The sequence below is a fragment of the Salvelinus sp. IW2-2015 genome, unplaced genomic scaffold (assembly GCF_002910315.2).
Source record: "Salvelinus sp. IW2-2015 unplaced genomic scaffold, ASM291031v2 Un_scaffold1512, whole genome shotgun sequence".
NCBI classification, from domain to species: Eukaryota; Metazoa; Chordata; class Actinopteri; order Salmoniformes; family Salmonidae; genus Salvelinus; species Salvelinus sp. IW2-2015.
This window is the reverse complement of record NW_019942956.1, coordinates 9,332-15,473: the sequence shown is the minus strand read 5'-3', so window position 1 is coordinate 15,473 and position 6,142 is coordinate 9,332. Positions and strand designations below refer to the sequence as shown.

General features: G+C 50.4%; 1 pseudogene; it reads left to right on the top strand.

The window, feature by feature from the left end:
* Nucleotides 1-2,838: 2,838 nt before the first annotated feature.
* On the top strand, nt 2,839-4,822 carry LOC139024444 (BTB/POZ domain-containing protein KCTD12-like; annotated as a pseudogene).
* Nucleotides 4,823-6,142: the final 1,320 nt, after the last annotated feature.

Below are 6,142 nucleotides of genomic sequence, written 5' to 3'. Positions count from 1 at the left end.
AGTTTTCTGAGTGTGGGTAGTGAATACTGTAGGTGGTGGGTGTGAATACTGTAGTGGTGGGTAGTAGTTCTGGTAGTTGGTGTGTGAATACTGTAGTTGGTGGGTATGATACTGCTTGTGGCTCCGGGGTTAGTGGATACTGGTAGTGTCAGACCTCTACATGCTTTGTAAGTAGGAAAACCTGCAAAATTGTCAGTGTATCAAATACTTGTTCTCCCCACTGTATATATATATATATATATACACACACACACACACTGTTTTATTTTAACAACGGGCAGATCTAGGTGTTGAGGGACAGGGACCGTATTGGACCCAAAGAGAGAGGTCCTCTGGGAAATCAGGGAACAGATTGGTGAGAGACAGAACCAATGAGTCAGACAGGAACTGTGTGTGTGAGTCAGACACACACTGTGTGTGTGCATGTGTGCTTGAGTGTGTGTGTTAGAGAGAAGATTCAGCTTCCCACATCCACTACCCTCCTGATGAATTCTCTCCCCACAAGGAACACGGGTGTGTCAGGAGGGACTCCTGTAGGAGCTGGAACACGGGTGTGTCAGGAGGGACTCCTGTAGGAGCTGGAACACGGGTGTGTCAGGAGGGACTCCTGTAGGAGCTGGAAACACTGGTGTTGGTTCAGGGGGACTCCTGTAGGAGCTGGAAGCACTGGTGTGTCCAGCGAGGGCTCCTGTAGGCAGTGCTGGAACACTGGTGTGTCAGGAGGACTCCTGTAGGAGCTGGAAAGCAGCTGGTGTGTCAGGAGACTCCTGTAGGCGCTGGAACACTGGTGTGTCAGGAGGACTCCTGATAAGGAAGCTGGAACAGCGGTGTGTCAGGAGACTCCCTGGTAGGAGCTGGAAAACACTGGTGTGTCAGGAGGGACTCTGTCAGGCTAACCTGGTTTCAGGAGGATCGTCGAGAGTCTGAACACATGGGTGGTCAGGAACGTGGACTCCTGTAAGGAACTGGAACACTGGTGGTGTCAGGAGGGACTCCTGTATAGGAACTGGACACTGTGTGTTGGAGGTGACTCCTGTAGGAGCTGGAACACACTGGTGTGTCCAGGAGGACTCCTGTAGCGGAGCTGGAACACTGGTGTGTCGTGAGTGACTCCTGTTAGGAGCTGGAACACGGGGTGTCAGGAGTACTCCTGTAGGAGCTGGAACATCTTCTGGTGTGTGCAGGAGGGACTCCTGTAGGAGCTGGTAACACTGGTGTGTCAGAGGACTCTGTGGTAGTGACCTTCAGGAGCGTCCTGTAGGAGCTGGAACACTGGTGTGTGCACGGAGGGAATCCCTGTAGGAGGCTGAACACTGGTGTGGTCATGGAGGGACTTGCCTGTAGGAAGCTGGAACTGGTGTGTCGAGGAGGACTCCCTGTAGAGCGGAACACTGGTGGTGTCAGGAGTACTCCTGTAGGAGCTGGAACACTGGGTGTGTCAGGAGGACTCCTGTAGGAGCTGGAACACTGGTGTGTCAGGAGGGACTCCTGTAGGAGCTGGAACACTGTTTGTGTCAGGAGGACTCCTGTAGGAGCTGGAACACTGGTTGTGTCAGGAGGGACTCCTGTAGGAGCTGGAACACTGGTGTGTCAGGAGGGAACTCCTGTAGGAACTGGAACACTGGTGTGTCAGGAGGGATCCTGTAGGAGCTGGAACACTGGTGTGTCAGGAGGACTCCTTGTAGGAGTGGAAACTGGTGTGTGCAGGACGTCTCCTGTCAGAGCTGCACGTGTCAGAGTTAGGAGCTGGAACACTGGTGTGGTCACGGAGGGACTCCTGTAGGAGCTGGAACACTGGATGTGAATATGTGTGTAGGAGACTCCGCTGTAGAGCTGGAAACTGGTGTGTCAGGAGAGGACCCTGTAGGAGCCTGGAACGATCTTGGTGTGTCAGGAGGGACATTCCTGTAGGAGCTGAACACTGGTGTGTCAGGAGGGACTCCTGTAGGAGCTGGAACACTGGTGTGTCAGGAGGGACTCCTGTAGGAGCTGGAACACTGGTGTGTCAGAATACTCCCTGTTCTAACAAAGTGCCTTAATAATCAACCAGACAACCTCTTATTGACCTTCAGTTTATTCTACGGTGCAAGATGCATTGCAAATCAAATATCTTATACACAAGGCACGTGGATGTGGCTCAAATGTTGTGCTGTTCTAACCGCTAGGCTACCTGCCACGGCTAACTCACCAGAGCGGCAGGAGGGCTGCCTACTCTAATCCCGGGTCTGACGGGAAAAGTCTGTCTGGAAGTGACCTGGCAACCAAAGGGTTGCTGGTATCATATCCTAGATGCCATTGCCTGCTGTTGTGCCCTTGAGCAAGGCACTTAACCCCCCACAACAACTGCTCCCTGGGCATCCAGTGTGGCAGCCCCCTGCGCCTCTCCCCCAAAAACGTTGTGCATTTGTGTTTTTCAGAGGGGTTGGGTTAAAAGCAGAAGTCAAATTTCRGTTGGATCTTGTGTGCAATTGACCGATAAAGTGATATTGATTACAATGCGATTTTGAAATTATATCTTTTTTTATTTGGAATTCAAATGATATGTAACGTTTTTAGTGTTAAACGTTTTTTATTTACTCTTGGGTATTTGCCATTATTATAGTTATAGTTCTTCCGCTAGGTGTCGCTGTTGTCCTCTGTTTTATTATAAGGACCTGAGTTTTATTATAAGGACCGTTAAAATGCTAATTCTAACTCTAGTTGGTAATTTACACTCCTGTTTACTATATTCACAATTGATGTTCACAACAAAGACAATTGAATTGAAATTGACATTGCAAATCAAATAGATATCTCAATTGCTTTGCTATATGGCTCATGACAGCAATGACATGACACCAAATTATGAATCATCTCTATAATTCCCTCATCTAAACAATCAAAGTCCCGTATCTGTTTTTATAGCTGTAAGGGAAACTGTTAGTTTTGCATAATATAAACGCTGACTCTGGCAGGTAGGTGGGGTTTAACGGGGCTGATTATTTACGGTACTTTTTGTAGCAGCAGAGCTCTCCGGGATGGCATAAGAGTGGCTATTACTACGGGAGGAGAAAACCTACCGACCGAACAAAAGACAGAGCCTCGTGGAATCGTTCCATCGGCGATGGCACAGCTAGAGGTGTTTTTGTTCACGGCTCTAGCTCGTATTTCGTCTGGGAAATCTGCTTCCTTTATTGGCTAATCCTGATCGGTACATCAACCGACACCTCCAACTATGGATTGCACTGAAGTTCCACCTTGTGTGTTTCTGCGTCAAGACAATAAGAAGTAAGAGGAAACCATCACGGACGACTGTGTGTTATTTTCCATTCCGGAATGATCCCCATCTATAGAGCGGGTCATTGAGAAACGCAGAAGGGAACGGATTTTTACCCGAAATAGATTTTGATAGACAATTTTGTTTCAATCCTCGGCTGCAATTTTCAGGATATTCCATTGGTTGGCGTGTAAAGGGCATGGACACAATGTTTATTATCCACTGTCTACGCAAGTTATGTTTTAGCTACCATAAATTATCCCTGTAGTTAGAATATATGTCTTCGTGCTCTCTATTTTGCAATTAACGGCCTGGGATGATATAACTGCAGTTTAGAGGATTGCTTTGCGCTGGTAGGAATAGTGCACTGCTGTAGTTAAGCTCTTTTTAACAGATAAAGGCCTATCGGGATAGACGCTACGCAGATCACCTATAGGCTTTTAGAAATACCCTTTTGTTAATTTTGACAACAAACCGATATATATATAAAAAAAAATCAATTGTAATTCATATAAACGCAAATAACCTATTCTGATCTGCAGTGTACAGTTGTAGGCTATAAGGTGGAATCATCTACCCACTGCACTAGCAAGGTGACAGTAGAGTAGGGTTGCAGTGTGAGCGGAGTTCTCTGTGACAGAAGGACAACAGCCATGGCTCTGCCAGATAACACCCCCGGCATTCCCGTAGCGGAGGAAGTCATCTTCCCTGAGATAGTAGAGCTGAACGTGGGCGGCCAGGTGTACATCACCCGCTACTCAACCCTCATCAGCGTACCAGACTCTCTCCTGTGGGAGATGTTTAGCAGGAAAACCACCAAAGGGCTGGCGAGGGACACCAAGGGCCGTTTCTTCCTGGACCGGGATGGTTTCCTGTTCCGGTATATTCTGGACTACATGAGAGATCAGCAGCTGGTGCTCCCAGACCACTTCCCAGAGCGGGGTCGCCTGCAGCGGGAGGCTGAGTTCTTCAACCTACCTGAGCTCATAAAGACTCCTGGCGCCCAAACTCAGCAAGCAGAACTCGCTTGGGCGACGAGGGGTGCAAGAAGCGACCCGGAAGGAACCTCCTTCGCCGGGCATCGACACCGGGCGCAAACCAGCCTCTCGCTTGGGCACGCCGGGCTTGCCTGCGCCAGTCTGGTCCCTCAGCGGAGACGGTAAGCTCAGGATTCATCACCACGGTTATCATGCGGCTCCCTATACCTTTGGGGCGTGACAGTCAGTCCGTACGCCAAGTTCAGACGTGTTGCCTGCATTATGGTCTGTGGCAAGACGTTGCTGCTAAAAGAGGGTTTGGGGAGAAACGCTGAACGAGAGCCCGGGACCGGACCGCCCTCCCAGAGCGCTACGAACGTCACGCTACTAACTTAAATTTCACCTTCCTGGAGCAGGCCTTTGACAGCTGGCGGAACGCCGGGTTCACTGAGTGGTCTGTAACTCCACGGGACTGCGCATTCGCTCACGAGAGACGGGACGACAAGGATCTTGGACCAGTTCTACAACTGAATACGTGTTCTACGGTGAGTTGAGGGCATCATCAAGCCCTGGTCCCGGCCACCTAGCGCTCCCCAGGCCTCCAGCCCCCTCTCCGTTGCCTCCTGGTTCCAGCCTGGGCTCCTTGCCTCCCTGGATCCAGCCCTGAGTCCCCTTGCCTCCCTGGATCCAGCCCCTGAGTCCCCTGCCTCCCTGGAGTCCAGCCTCCAGCCACTGCCCCCCTGCTCTTTGACCCCCATAGTGCTCCTAGCCTCCAGCCCTTGGCCCAACCACCATGTGCCCCCCCCCCCCCCCACCCCCACTCTCCCAGACTCCCTTGGATTCCTGCCTCAAGCCCCCTGGGCCCCAGCACCATGGGCCCCTGCCTCAAGCCCCCTGGCCCCCAGCCCCATGGCTGGCCCCCTGCCTCAAGCCCCCTGGCCCCCAGCCCCATGGGCCTGGCCCCCTGCCTCAAGCCCCCTGGCCCCAGCCCATTGGCCCGGCCCCTGCTTCAAACACCCCTCCTCCATATTTCTTTCTGACCCATCAGCTGCTCTCCTTACCGCCTCTGCTGTCCCCTCTCCTGATCCATCTATAACCTGACCATCGCCCCCTCAAGCCTCCGCACCAAGCCCCAGAGACCCAACTGCCTCCCCCTCCACCCTCCATGTACTGTCTCCTCCTCCTGTATATAGTATCTGCCTCAGTGAAGCACAATGCTGTGTGTAAAATAGCTTATTTAGTCCAGTTCAAGCCCTTCCTGGTCTGTGTTTAACTAATTGTAGAACTCAGAGAGTAGGCTGGAGGGGCCTATTGGAAAAGAGCTTAGCTTGAAGTGGCCCCTGGTCGATACTATTTTGTTCTGAATCTAGCCTCTGCTGCTGTTTACTCCAGCAGATCAGACTCCTACTCCTCTGAACAAAAAATGGCTGATTAATGTGACATCTAAGCAGCCTAGAGGAATGAGCGAGAGAGTGGCCAGCCCGGCACAAGCAAGAACAAAGTGTTACACAAACGAAAGTCTTTAACTTCCATTCCTCCTTCTCCTACTTCTTATTTCCATTATGATATGTCTGTGACCAAACTGTTGGGAAAGCACCGTTCAGTTCTACTATTCAAATGAATTAACATATTTTCCCCCCCAATTTCGTGGAAAGGGAATAATACCTTAGCTTTTAAGTCTCTGCTTGTGAAGACAACTAGCTAACATGATGCCATCTTGTCTCACAAACAGCACATTGTACTCCTTATAAGGGAAAAGAGAGCCTATATGGACCAATAGCATCCTCTCGTGTTGTTTATGTGTGTCTTCTTCAGGACAACCCAGTTCTTTGCATTCTAGAAAAACAACGCTATTCTTGTCCGAGAGTCAAAACCAACAAACAAGGAAAGAAAACGTTGAGAAAATAAT